The sequence below is a fragment of the Lagenorhynchus albirostris genome, chromosome 2, assembly GCF_949774975.1.
Source record: "Lagenorhynchus albirostris chromosome 2, mLagAlb1.1, whole genome shotgun sequence".
Lineage (NCBI taxonomy): Eukaryota > Metazoa > Chordata > Mammalia > Artiodactyla > Delphinidae > Lagenorhynchus > Lagenorhynchus albirostris.
In genome coordinates, this window is record NC_083096.1 from 77368447 (window position 1) to 77383591 (window position 15145).

The 15145-nt window shown below is 44.6% G+C and overlaps 1 long non-coding RNA gene across 1 annotated transcript; it reads left to right on the forward strand.

Moving 5' to 3' along the window:
- Nucleotides 1-84: 84 nt before the first annotated feature.
- On the forward strand, nt 85-14837 carry LOC132515978 (uncharacterized). Its single transcript, XR_009539225.1, has 2 exons — nt 85-459; nt 13513-14837. It is a non-coding gene; the product is annotated as an uncharacterized LOC132515978 (long non-coding RNA).
- Nucleotides 14838-15145: the final 308 nt, after the last annotated feature.

Sequence of the window (15145 nt, forward strand, 5' to 3'; positions counted from 1 at the left end):
GGGTCGCTAGCCCGGGTGGGCGGGAGGGGCCGGTCGGGTCACGTGGGCCGGCGAGCGGTGGAGTGCGGGGGCGGGGGTGGGGCTGCGAGGGGCATCGGGAGGCCATTTTGGGGACTTAGTGGTTGGCCGCCCTTGACGGCCCCCGCCCGGCCCCTGGACCAGGATCCTCCAGCCAGAGCATCTTCTCTCCTCAGCTGCAGAAGAGTCCCCCGCCTGCCGGCTTCTCGACGGGAATCTCTGTCCAGACTCCTTTCTGCTCTTCACCTACCTCCGCATAAGCCAGAATACTCTTCCGTCGCATTCTGCGGAAAATATCTTCCCGGTCCCCCGACGTCAGCACCTCCTCCACTTCAGCTCCGTCTCCCTTTTCCCCAACCTGAGCTGGATCCCAATCTTGGATTCTCCACCCCTGTCTCCTGGCCTCCACAAATCATTCAGCCTGGCACCTTTTTCTCGGTAGTATGTATCAATTTCCAAATCATATAATTTAATCTAAAATTCATAGTCGTCGTTTGTCTCTTGCCCTACGCTAAGTTCTACCAGGGCAAAGAGCTCTTGTTTTTTTCTCTGGTTTATCCCAAACGCCTGCAAAGGGATCGGCATATGTTAGGCGCTTAATAAATATTTGTTGAATGAATGAATGGGAAGGGGCGGGGTGAGTTTACAGGGAACGGGAATGACTCATTCTAAACAGAAGGAGGTCTCAACCCCAGATTATAAATCCATTTTGGGATTTAGCCTTTCAAGAAGTGGGGAAATTGATCCCAGTGCCCTGAAGAGTAAAGTCAGGGGTGCTCAGCAAACTGCAGGCACTCTGCTAATCTACTAGGTGTAAACAGCGGTAAAGCTGACTTCCTAGATTTTAATCGTTGAGGTATGTAAAAAAGAGATTGACTTAGTTTACGTTGTTGGGTTCTGATGTTCTCATTTATTCAACAGATATTTATTGTGTACCTATTTAGGGTTGAAGAGGACTCTTACATGCTGCTGACAGTCTAGTGCTTTCTCGGGAGCTCATTTCCTTCCCCTCCCCCCAAACTTCGAAGGCTAGATGTAGGTCCTGGAGATTAAAGTCCACCTCCCAGTTCCTAGGCTGGGACGCAAAGTCTCAGCATTCCAAGGGAAGCTTTATGTAGGGATCTGAGCCATCAAACCTGCCCATGCCCCAGGGAGGAACAGCGGGCGGTGGAGTGAGGAACAGGGGGGATCGGAAAAGGAAATGTCTCTCCAGGACTACGTTATCTCCAGCCCACTGGGGTGGTTTTTGAAGAGTTTTTTTTTTTCTTTTGAAATTTGAGATTGTTTAATTGACCCAAATATTGGAAAAGTGGAAACTCCTAAACTCTCCTAAGTTAACACCTCAATAATTAGTATATTTCGTGTATTTGTAGTAAATACAAAGTTAGAGTGGCAAAGGAGACACCCCACCCCTGCACTATGAACACAGATTACAAGAAAAAACCAGGAGACTTCTGAGTCACAGTCATCATCATCTGTCCCTCGAGGAAGTACTCAATCTGAGAGAGACACTATCATCAGGTACAGATGGCAAAGATGACACCAATGCCTTTTCCAGAGTTTGTGGTCTGTCTCCTTAAGAAATGTAACAATTTGGCAAAATTGACCAGTTTATAAATATAGCAAAGATAGAAAATTAGAGCGAAATATAGTATCCAGAAAGAAGAAATGAATTACATTGATACGTACTCAAGAGAGTAATTTTACTTTTGTGAAATGGTGTAGGAGAGAATGTTCTAAGTAAATTGGAGACAGCTTCATTGAAAGCAGTGAATTTGGAGCCAAATTCTTATCCTGCAATTCTTTCCTGAGTTCTCCAAGACTATCACCACTACCACTAAAAACTCTACTGAAATCGTCTCAGAGATCACCTATTATTCTGTGGCCAGTTCCTAAATGGAGCAGCAGGAAGCTACACAGGAAGAGTAATTAAAGATAAACAAATAACTGAAAGGGGGTGATGCCACTGGCTGAGAGTGAAAGGACAGGAGACAGAAGAGATTTGGGGATAGCCTGGAAGAGGAAGAATAAAATAAATTAACTTTGGAACTTGCCATCTTGGAGAAGTAGGTGGGACACACACGCACACACACACACACACACACACACACACACACGTCTAGCAAACAACTGGAAATGAAGCATAGAAGAGAAGCTAGGGCTAGAGACAGATCTAAGAATCATCCCCACAGAAGTGGAAGTTTCTAAAGAGGACCAAAGAACAAACCTTGAAAAGTATGGGACAGAGGAAGAAAAACAAAAGCCAGTGATGGAGTAGTCAGAGAGGTAGATGAAAAAGTCCATAGAAGGGACGTGTTCAAGTAGAAGAGACTGGAATTTGGCATTTAGAAGTTATGGTTGATCTTCCAGATGTCAGTTTCAACAGCGTGGCAGACCCTTAGGTCAAACTGCAGTAACAGGAGTATACCAAGAAAAGAGGAGAAAAGGTACCTTGACTTAAAGAAAAACAGGGTGAAAGAAAGGGGAAGTTGTATGTTGGTTTGGTTTTGTTTTCAGGAAAGAGAGACTTGGTTGTATTTTGAGGATAAGCGAGAAGAGTGAGCAAGATTCAAGAAGTACGAGAGAGAGAGAGAGAGAGAGAGAGAGAGTGCGAGCGAGCACTCAAAGCCTGACACAGAAGAAAAGGTAAATTTTGTGTTCTAGAACTTAAATTGGAAGACCAGGTATGAAGGAGTGGGGAGTTGAGAAAGTTGAGTCAGGTAACTTTAGTTCACCAGATAGATGGACCTGCCAAAAATAAGAGTGATTCTGAGGGCCGGAGACTGTGTAAACAAGTTTTGAAGCTGTTGGAATTACCTATGAGCCTAAAGAAGGATATGAAAAGTGCCCAATAAATGGCACAAATGAAATAGTACTGAAAAGTCTTCCTTCCAACTAGAATGGGGTGGTATCTAATGTGGACCTTGAAAAAACAGGTAGGTGAAGGGGAGAGGTGGGGGGAAGGGCCTTGGGGCAGGAAAGCACAATGTTTATTTTGGAACTAGAAGGAGATTCTACAGGCTGAGCACAGGGACAGGTGAGGATTGAGAAATAGACTGGAAAGGTAGATTCTGGGATAAATTTTACAAGGCCTTGAATATCAGGATAAGGAATGTGGACTTTATTGGTAGGTCATAGAGAGCTATTGAAGGTTTTTGAACAAGAAAGTGGCAGTACTTCAGAAGGTTAATCTAGGTTGGGATGATAAATGCAATGGCAAGGCTTGATTGAGGTGGCAAGTCCTACGCTAGAGTGTGACCAAGGGAGGGAAAAGAAAGAGACCAGTCACCCTGATGTCCTTTTAGCACATTACTCACCATTTCTTTACAAAATCCATTACAAATACTCTGCTCTTCAACAGCAGTAACAACCTGTAATTATACTAATGCTTGGGGCTTTTCCTGGTTGGGTAAAATTTTTATTATGGGTGTTGTTAGGGAAGATAATAAGAAATGGTCACGTTATGTACTCGCTTGATATACTCTTCCAATCTTTGGGTTCAGGATCTCCAAGTCCCCAAATGATCTTTCATTTTTTCTGACCCACGTCCTCCACTCTTTCCACAAGAGACTTTATGAGTGAACATCACTGAGGTAGAGCACTGAGTCAGGAGTCGAGACCTATATTCTAATTTTACTTCTGAGAAAGCTGTAATCCTAGCCAAGTTTCCTAAAATCTCTGGAACTCAGTTTCTTCTGAGAAATTAAGGAGATGATGGGAATTCCCTGGCAGTCTAGTGGTTAGGACTCTGCACTTTCACTGCTGAGGGCCTGAGTTCGATTCCTGGTCAGGGAACTAAGATCCCACAAGCCACGCAATGTGGCCAAAACTAAAAATTAAAAAAAAAAAAAAGATGATTGCAGATTCCATAATTATATTGTTTCCTTTGGCTTCTTTGGGGGCAGAAGTCATGTTCTGTCTTCCAGCTCCTCTTTTTATTATCAGTTAGAAACATGAGTAAGTGTAACCATATCTGACACAAGATAACTATTTGGGACAAAGAATTCCAAGCAACATTTTCAGCCTAATCAGAGTCACTCCTGACAAGGGAAAGACTCCTCTCCCAGCTCCTCAGGTGACCCTATACCCTTTAACCCTTTGATCCCAGCTGCCCCACCTCTAATGCTCTGAGCAACTAAATTCCATCATGTTCAGTCTCCAGCATACATTCAAAATATGAGTATTATTTAAAAGGAAAAAAGAGCAAGAAGGCTACGTACTTCCAATTCCAGTGGTAATTAAAAGGGACAGATTCCTTCTGAATAATTTCTTTTCCCGAGTTGGTAAATTGCCATTCTGAGGAGACAGCCAGCTTTCCTCCACACAGCCAAACAAGAGCTGATTGTACCTCACACCCCACTTTCCTTTCCTCATTGGTGAAGGAGGCAGAAACTAGGCAGCTTAAACCTATGCACACATTCCCGAAGCCCCACATTCTCTCACAGTCCATTGTGGCAAAGAATTTCAGCAGAGTCCCACTCTGATTTACTTAGGTTCTTTTCTGTTTCTCAAAGTTCATGTTTCAAATACAGAGGCAAGATGATATATGGAAATAGCACTGGACTCGAAGACAAAATACCTGATATGGCAGCCACAGAGATATGTAGCTCAGCTCTCCCTTTAAGAAGGACTCTGGGGACTTCCCTGGTGGCTCAGTGGTTGAGAATCTGCCTGCCAGTGCAGGGGACACAGGTTTGAGCCCTGGTCCGGGAAGATCCCACACGCTACGGAGCGACTAAGCCCGTGCGCCACAACTACTGAGCCCACGTGCCACAACTAGAAGCCCACGTGCCTAGAGCCCATGCTCGACAAGAGAAGCCACTGCAATGAGAAGCCCACACACCACAACAAAGAGTAGCCCCCGCTCACAGCAACTAGGGAAAGCCCGTGGGCAGCTGCGAAGACCCAACACAGCCAAAAATAAATTAATTAATTAAAAAAAAAAAAGACACTGGCATTCAACTGCCAGAGTGCTGTTAGCTGTCAGCCTCCAGCTACATCACCTTTGGGATTTGTTACAGTGTTAGAGACCCCACTCTCACTGAGGCCCCACTCTCACTGAGCAGCTATCAGCCTATGACTAGGCACCATGTGGACATTAGGGCTTGGCCATTTCTGCCCACTGTTTGCTCTGGAACTTTTCACTGGGTCAACTGCAACTTGGGAGGATCTGTCTGCATCATGACTTGAGATTCTCCTTGCCCAATTTTGTATTACTATCCAAACGCTTTACTTACCCATTCCTGCTTCCTTCCCCTTGATCTTTCATAGGCATTGCTACCCAATAAATCTCTTGCACTCCTAATTTTGTCTCAGCATCTGCTTGCCAGACCACCTGAACTGACTCAGTTGGTTCCAGGAGTGGTCTGAGAAGGCTGGCAGTAAGATGGGGTTTGGGAACTGCATTACTCACTGCCTGGCTGGCAATAAGAACCCCTCCTGGATAGTATGTGGGGTACAGATAGTCACTGGGACAAGGTGGTGGCGCATTTGCTAAAACTTTCACTGATGGTGAAGTGGGAAAATATTCCTATGGTGCAACAATTCGGACATATGTGGTAGGGGGAGGGATAGCAGCGAATACAAGGACAATGGAATTAGCTGACTTATTAAGTTGCATTGAGTCCTGCCAAGAGATAATGAAAAGCTGAGAGCAGTTACCAAACATTGAAAATTGACTGTGAAGGCCAGAGAGCTTCTTTGATGGGTTACAAAGAGGCCCTTATCTATAACAATGGGAGAGGGGGAAAAAAAAAAGCTGAAGACCAAACTCAAGACTTGAGAGTTCCAGGAGGCAGACCTGTAATCAAGGTCAGGATCCTGGTTAGGAAAACCCAGGACCCTGACACATGGAGGGAGGTATCTAGGTGGTGCCCCCAAAGATTTTGGCTCCCTACACTCTTCTGAGCACCTCAGAGCCTTAGAAGGGGGCCCACCCTTTCCTGTTAGGAGCTAGCACTCCCTCCATGTGTGAAGACACTGCAGAGGGCTCTCCCCCTCAGAATTTGCTTCCACCTCCTCTCCTGACTGCCAGGATCTTAATTAGGGTTAAGTGACAGCATAGTCCAGTAAGAACATGCTGGTCTTGATAAGGGAAGAAAAGGACATACCCAAAGTAGCTGCAAGAACTGACCAATATGAACTGGTAAGAGTTGGGGAGTATCTATGGGGTTGAGTTTTTTTTTTTTGGCCTCGTTGGGTCCTCCTTGCTGTGCTCAGGCTTTCTCTAGTTGTGGCGAGCAGGGGCTACTCTTTGTGGCAGCGCGCAGGCTTCTCATTGCAGTGGCTTCTCTTGTTGCGGAGCACGGGCTGTAGGCGCGCAGGCTTCAGTAGTTGTGGCATGTGGGCTCAGTAGTTGTGACTCGTGGGCTCTAGAGCACAGGCTCAGTAGTTGTGGTGCACAGGCTTAGTTGCTCCGCGGCATGTGGGATTTTCCTGGACCAGGGCTCGAACCCGTGTCCCCTGCATTGGTAGGCGAATTCGTAACCACTGTGCCACCAGGAAAGCCCCTGGGATTGGGTTTTTGATGATGCTTAATCAAGGGGCTGAAATACAAGACTGAATAAGGAAGAGTTTATTGACTGGGACCCCCTCCCCTGGAATAGAATTTAACTTCCTTGTAAGGACCTGCCTGTGTGGCTCCTAGAAACCTGGAGGATGTGATAACTTTTGCTGAGTGAAGTTCAATTGCCTGAATTGCCACAGCAGTTGGGAGGGAGAAAGGATTAAATGGCTCAGTGAAGTGGCCATGCTAGAGTCAATTATAAGAGGCCAGAAACCCTACCAAAGGATGTTCCATGGAAGGTCTAGAACAACCCCATTTACCAGTGCCATCAGGAATGTGCTGGTAAGAGGAGTACCAGCATTACTAAGAAGCTCAGTGTTGGCTTTCTTCTGCAAGCCAGAGCTAACAAGAGGAGATGCTGTCACAGTTTCGCTCTTCTATAGCAACAGCGATAGAGGCCAAGTGGCAGCATTTAACTGCCAGAAGCCTGGGGGTTATTAATGATCCTAATGACTGGCAAGGTCAGAGGGACAGCCCAGGAGCTTGACACAAAGAGTTGTGTAGATGAGTAATAGAACATGGCATCCCTAGGGGCAAAATAAATGGGCAGTCAAAACAAGGGTATTGCTGCATATATGAAAAGAAAGCAAAAATAGATAAGCAGAAACCTCAGGATGGAGGTCCCAGTAAAAAATCATGGTCCCTTGTCTAGTTCCCCAACCTCAGTCAGTTTCCAGACCAAGAATTCTTTGATTAAAGAGGTGGCCATGTCTCCAAGACTGGCAACAGCACAGTAAGTATATACTGTAGTCTTTCCAAAAAGGGACTTAGGACTATTTCCTCAAGTAACTGTAGATATAGGAGAGAACACCCAGGCATTTTGAGGACTGTTGGACACAGAATCTAAGTTGACATTGACACCTGGAGACCCAAAGTGTCATTCTCACCCCTGTGTTGGAGTGGGAGCCTGTGAGAGTCGGGTGATAAGTAGAGTCCTAGCCAAAGTCCAGCTTCCAGTGGATCCACCCTACCTAGTCAGAAACAGTCTGTGCCGTGTGGACATCCTGCACAACATCCCTCTGGTCCGTTACATTGATGACATCATGCTGATCAGTCAGGATGAGCAACAGGAGCTAGCACACTAAAAGCCTAGGTAAGACACACACTGGGCTTCCCTGGTGGCGCAGTGGTTGAGAATCTGCCTGCTTAATGCAGGGGACACGGGTTTGGGCCCTGGTCTGGGAGGATCCCACATGCCGCGGAGCAGCTAGGCCCGTGAGCCACAACTACTGAGCCTGAGCGTCTGGAGCCTGTGCTCCACAACAAGAGAGGCCACGATAGTGAGAGGCCTGCGCACCGCGATGAAGAGTGGCCCCCACTTGCCACAACTAGAGAAAGCCCTCGCACAGAAACGAAGCCCCAACACAGCCAAAAATTTAAAAAAATAATAATAAAAGTAAAATTCAATTGTATATTAAGTGAAACTTAAAAAAAAAAAAAAAAAAGACACACACACTCCAGAGTGTGGAAGATAATCCCTACAGAAGTTCTTTTTTTTTTTTCCACACAGAAAACATATAGTTTATTTTAAATTTAGGCAGGTCTCAGATGTGAACTCAAAAGAATAGTTAGATCCAAACTCTGTTTGCTTGCTGTAAAGATTTTTTTAGAGCAATTACCGAAGTCAATTTGTCTTTTAGAAACTTCTGCATATCAACCAAGAGTGCATTACATTGTCTACAGAGAGGATTGGAGTCTTCTCTCTCTTTTTTAAAATTTATTTATTTATTTATTTTATTTATTTATTTTTGGCTGCATTGGGTCTTCATTACTGTGCGCAGGCTTTCTTTAGTTGCATCGAGCAGGGGCTAATCTTCGTTGCGGTGCACGGGCTTCTCATTGCAGTGGCTTCTCTTGTTGCGGAGCATGGGCTCTAGGCACGTGGGCTTCAGTAGTTGTAGCACAGTAGTTGTGGCTTGCAGGCTCTAGAGCGCAGGCTCTGTAGTTGTGGCACACGGGCTTAGATGCTCCGCGGCATGTGGGATCTTCCCAGACCAGGGATTGAACCCGTGTCCCCTGCATTGGCAGGCGGATTCTTAACCACTGCGTCACCAGGGAAGTCCTGGAATCTTCTCTTTTAAGGAAGCCCCTTAGGTGGACTTTTTCTTTTTTTTTTAATTTTATTTATTTACTTTGTTTTTGCCTCCTTTGGGTCTTAGTTTCGGCATATGGGATCTTTTGTTACAGTGTGGGGTCTTCATTGGCGCATGGGCTTCTCTTTAGTTGTGGCGTGCAGGCTCCAGTGTGCATGGGCTCAGTAGTTTGCGGTGCACGGGCTTAGTTGCCCTGCGGCATGTAGGATCTTAGTTCCCCAACCTGGGATCGAACCCGCGTCCGCTGCATTGGAAGGTGGATTCTTAAACACTGGACCACGAGGGAAGTCCCGAGGTCGAGCTTTTAAAACTATTTTTCTCCATTTTGAACAGGATGCATGATTTAGCAAAAGGCTTCAACAAACACTTTTGTGGGAAGCACCTTCCAGTGCCTGCCCCCTGCCCCTCCTTCTCCCTCTCCCTGCTGCAGGCCTGGGCACCCAGAAATTCTTACATCAGTAAATTACATCAGTTAGTCTTACCTCAGTAAGACTAAAGTCAAGTCTTATATCAGTAAAGTCTTTCTTACATCAGTAAAGTTCTTAAGAGTCCAGTGTTTAAGAGACATGCCAGGACATCCCTTCCAAAGTAAAAGACAAACTACTTCATCTTCCATCCTTTACCACAAAGAAAGGATCACAGACCTGGGAGGCCTCTTCAGCTTGTGAAGGCAATACTTTCCACGCTAGGAATACTGCTCTGGCCCACATACTAGGTGACAAAAAAAAGTGCCAGTGCTGAGTGGGGCCTGGAGCAGGAAAGGAGTAGCCCCGCAGTCTCAGCTCGTGCTGTTACAACAAAAGGCCACATTATCAGGTAGGTAAAAAACAACAAACATTTATTTCTCATGGTTCTGGAGGCTGGGAAGTACAGCATCTTGGTATTTGGTAAGGGCTTCCTGGTTCTTAGATGTCTATCTTTTCACTGTGTCCTCACATGGCAGAAGCAGGGAGGGGTGTCTCTTGGACCTCTTTAATAAGGACACTAATCCCATTCATGAGGGCTCTCTCTGAGGACCTAATCACCTCACAGAGGCTCTACCTCCTAACACCATCATATTGGGCATTAGGATTTCAACATATGAATTTTGGAGGGACACAAGCATTCAGACAATAGCACCTACTTACCATCATTCTCAGTGACCCAATGGGGACTTTGTGCTTCCTGTTCCTGCAACTCTGGGCTCTGCAGGGTTTGAAGTTCTAATCCCCCAAAGGATATATCCTTTTCACAAGGGTAACATTGAGTTTCATGCAGTGGCCGCCACCTGGGCACTTTGGACTCCTTGTATACAGAGAGCAGCAGGCAAGAAATTACCATGTGGTCAGGGGTCATTGGCTCTGATCAGGGAAGAGGTAGACTTCCTTCAGTTACCCAGTTGGGACAGGGAGGAATGTGCGCCGTGACCCACCTGGGCACCTCTTGGTACTCCCTTGCCTAGTTGTGACCATGAATGGACAAGTGTAGCAACCCTGACCTAAGAAGGTACCTCAGACCCTTCAGGAATTAGTGTTTGGGCTGCACCACTGGATAAGCCACTGAGACCAGTAGAGGTGAAGGCCAAGGGCAAAGGGGATTTAGAATGGAGGAAGGAAACAATGAGCACCAGTTGCAGCCCTGAGACCAACTGCAGCAATGGAGCTGTACATTATTCCACTAACCTCCCTCAACTGAGTTTCTCCTGAGAAGAGGTCCAGGGAACACTTACTCAATATGTATGGAGAAGTGAATCCACGTGACACAAGGTGTGGACTGTAGCAGCTGTGGAGGTGCCCCACTTGGATCCCCTTCAGAAAACTATTTCTGTTCACCTACCAGAATGCAGTGATCTCACAGCTTCCAGTTGCAACACCTTCAGGATTCACTATTATATTCCAGTTGAGACCATACTTTCCCCAGACAGCCCCCAGCCAATGACTGAGCCTGATGTGGGTACCAGGACTGGCCATTTCTGCTCGTCTAACTGGCTATCTTTTTCCCAGATCTCCGTGTTGGGCTGGCTGAGACCGTCAGAGCTGCATCATGACTTGGGGCTCTCCACGCCCAATCCTGCTTCCTCTCTCTTTATCTTTTACAGGTGTTACCCCCAATGAACTTCTTATATTGTTATCTTTGTCTCAGCAGCTGTTTCCCAAAAGACCCAAACCAACACACCCAGGCAGTAAAATAATATTAACCAGAAAAATGAAAACTACGTATATATGTAACACATACTATAATTACAAAGATTTTTTACGTTTACATAGATGAGACCTGGAAGAAGACATAGAAAAATAAAACTAGTTGATCTATTAGAGTAAAAGGATTGTGAATGAAAATTTTTTTTACCTGTCCTTTACTGTTAACATTGTTTATACATTACACAAAAATAAGGAGAAAATAAGGATATTGGTTCTGAATCTACCTTCTGCCTCTATGGGAAATTGACAACTGAGTTTTATTTTCCTTGTCTGTAATATAAGGATAATAATTGTGAAAATAAAATGAGATTAGGATTATGATCTCATTTTGCTATTGTACAACACTATGAAGTTGCAAAGTATTGTTTTTATTGTAGGCTGGGGTCTCAGATATAAGGAAGCTCGTCAATCAATAAATGTTTGTTGAGCATCTGCTATGCATCAGGTACCATTTGTATTAGTTTTCTATGGCTGCTGTAACAAATTAGCACAAATTTAGTGGCTTAAAACAGCACAAATTTATCACCTTACAGTTCTGGAGATCAGAAATCCTAAAATCAGTTGTCACAGGGCTGCGTTCCTTCTAGAGGCTAGGAGAGACTCTATTCCCCTGTCTTTTCCAGCTTCTAGAAGCTGTCTACATTCCTTGGCTCGTGGCCCCTTCCTCCATCTTCAAAGCCAGCAGCACAGCATCTTCCAATCTCTCTCCCACTTTCTGACTGCTGTTGCTGTTGTCATATCTCCTTCTCTGACACTGATCCTCCTTCCCTCTTATAAAGACCCTCATGATTACGTTGGGCCCACCTGGATAATCCAGGCTACTCTCCCCACTTTTAAGTCCCCATCCTTAACTTAATCAGATCTGCAAAGTCCCTTTTATGACATGAGGTAACATATTCAGGAGTTCCTAGAATTAGGAGGTGGCCGTTTGGGGGAAGCCATTATTCTACATTATTGTGGTAATAGAGTGATGAACACAGGAGGTGAGATCCCTGCTCCCATGGAGATTCTCTTCCAGTGTAGGAGAGACAGAAAATAAACAGGTAAATTAATTGATAAAATGCTAATAAGTGCTATGAAGTCAATTTTATTTATTTATTTTATTTGTTTATTTATTTTTGGCTGTGTTGGGTCTTCGTTGCTGTGTGTGGGCTTTCTCTAGTTGCGGCGAGCAGGGGCTTCTCTTGTTGCAGAGCACAGGCTCTAGGTGCATGGGCTTCAGTAGTTGCAGCATACGGGCTCAGTAGTTGCGGCACACGGGCCCTAGAGTATGTGGGCTTCAGTAGTTATGGCGCGCAGGCTCAGTAGTTGTGGCGCAGGCTCTAGAGCACAGGCTCAGTAGTTGTGGCACACGGGTTTAGTTGCTCCGTGGCATGTGGGATGTTCCCAGACCAGGGATCGAACCCATGTCCCCTGCATTGGCAGGTGGATTCGTAACCACTGCACCACCAGGGAAGTCCCCTGAAGTCAGTTTTAAAAGGGCATCATGATGGTGACAAGGTTTGGAGAGTGGTCTGACCAAGAGAACTCCCTCTGAGGAACTGGCTTTGGAGCTAAAGCCTGAAGGATTATAAGGCAATTACTAGCACACTTGGCTCTGTTCCCCTTGGAGTCCTTTGGATATTTTTGGTGAATTTGGGGCCTGTTAGTTCAGGAAGTGTGTTGACTTTTACCATCCTCACTTATGAATGAGCTTTATTAAGCAGACCAGTTCCAACTCACAAAGTAAATATGGATTTGTGACCCCCCCACCCCAGGGATTTTATTCTCTAGGCTTTCTGAATTTCAAGTCAAGATCAAGAACCAACCCTTTCTCTTGAGGATTAAGAACAGCACCCAGCACTGTTTCATGCATATTGTCTGGCATAAAAGCCCTAAGGCTGCAATGTGATGGCAGAACCCAAAGTGGGAGTAATTTCAGTCCTGACCCAATTAAATTTCATTCCTTTGGAAATGATTTTCAAAACCTCTTCAGAAAAGTTTAAAGTAAACTGGCCTCAGCTAGGATTTGGTTCAACACTGAGTCCTGGGGGCAGGGAAACCAGGTCCCAGATCCCTCTATTCGGTAAGTTGTACTGGTGTCTCTCAAGTTCTGTAGTGTATCAGGAGGATGAAGAAATGGGACCCTTGGCACCAGCAGAATGGCAGAGCAACTGGCTTCCCTAGGAAAAAGCCATCTTTCTCTCCAGGCTGTGAAAGGGAGGGTTTTCTATAGATTGAAGGTTACAAAGAGACCATGGCCTCAAGGAGAGCTAAATAAAGAATTATAAAAAGTTTATAAAAGGAACACAACATTCTCACCCCAGCTAACCAAAGACTTTTTCCTCTTCAGTTTTCACCCGAGGAGAGGGAGTGGCTAGTTTATCCTGAGATGTGGCTGGAAATCTTACAATGACCCTCTTTGTATCTCATCTCCCTGGGTTGACCTTTGTTTTCCCCCCAAATAATTATTTTATTTCAAAATAAATTTTTCTTTGATTGTAAAGATAAATTAGATAAATTTATATATGCAATTGAAAAAATTAAAAAAATATATATATATATAAACCTGTGTATATGTGTGTGTATGTGTGTGTGTATATATATATATATATATTCCAAACTCTGTGATCAAAAAAAATTTACATTTAAAATTCTGTTTTCCGTCTTTGTGCAGTGAACTCGTGAATGGGGAAGATGGTGGCTTTGGGATCCGCCTGGCGGCAGTTGTGCAACCTTCCAAGAGGAAGGCGACCGCCTGCGCCATCTTTGCACAGCTGCCGGCGTACAGGCCCCTGATTCTCGAAGGAGGGTCCGCAGCGCCTCAAAGGGGTTTAAGACGTTCACCAGTGTGTTATTTTTGAATAAAGCGTGAGAGCTTTGGAAGCCCAGCAGGGGCAGTGCCCCTTCACAGAGATTCAGGGATAGTCTGGTGGCTGAAGGCCTAAAGTTTGGAATTTTCCTCTTGGAGAAGTGCTGTTGGGATAGCTGCGATGCCCAGGTAATGGTACCTGCCACTTCATCAACAAGCTGTGACAAGAAGTGGAGAGTGACAAGAAGTGGAGAGTAGCATGCCTTCTACCTGGGTACTGTGAATTTTGCTGACACAAAGGATGTTCTCTACCTGGTGTTGGACAGATCCTTGGAACTTCACGTCTTTCCTGTATTAACCCGCGTGAGCAGCTGTCAATCTCCTGGGGTGGAGGGAGGGGACTGCCTAGAAATTTGGGGACCAAAATCAATTAGGTGGCCTTTACTTCGTCTTACCCAAAGGATTCCAATAAAATATTTTAAAGCAAATAAAAAGTAGATTGGTCTCAGTGAAAACAAGATGGTACAGAAAGGTTTAGGGACATGAAAGGTTAACCACCAGTGAATGAGCATCACAGTTGACGTCTAGCTGTACCTCTTTGCAGCCACATACAAAAAGTAGATTCGCCACATATTGACACCAATGTTAAGGATTTCTAGATTGATTGTGGTAGTATTCTTATATTTGAGGTTTTTATTATGCCATTAACACAGACATCCAATTTGCCTTTTGATCAATTGGTGAAAACATAGGTTGTCCAGATATATTTTAAAAGAATATACTGGTGGTTGCCAGGGGCAGGGAATGAGGAAATGAAGAGTTACTGTTTAATGGGTATAGTTTCCATTTTAGAAGATGAAAAGTGTTCACAGGGATGGATGGTGGTGATGGTTGCTCAATGTGATGAATGTGTTTGTTACCACTGAACCTTATGCTTAAAAGTGGTAAAGATGGGGAGGGGGATAAATTGGAAGATTAGGATTGACACATACATGCTACTACATATAAAAAAGGTAACTAATAAGGAGCTATTATATAGCACAGGGGATTCTACTGAATACTCTGTAATGGCCTATATGGGAAAAGAATTTAACAAAAAAGAGTGGATATATGTATAGCTGATTCACTTTGCTGTATACCTGAAACTAACACGACATTGTAAATCAACGATACCCCAATAAAAAAATTTTTTTTAATGGTAAAAATAAAAAGATTCTGTTTTCCTTTTTCTAAACAGCTTGATTGAGGTATAATTGACATACAGTGAACTGCACACACGTAAATATATAATTTGATAGTTTTGACACACACACACACACATATATATATGTATGTGTGTGTGTGTATATATATATATATATATATATATATACACATCTGTGAAATCCTCACCAAAATCAAGAGGGTGAGCATACCCATACACCAGAAATTGGGGGGAATGGGATGGGGTGGGGGTAGCTATGTTCTCTCTGGGTTTTAACCTCTTGTTATCAGCTCA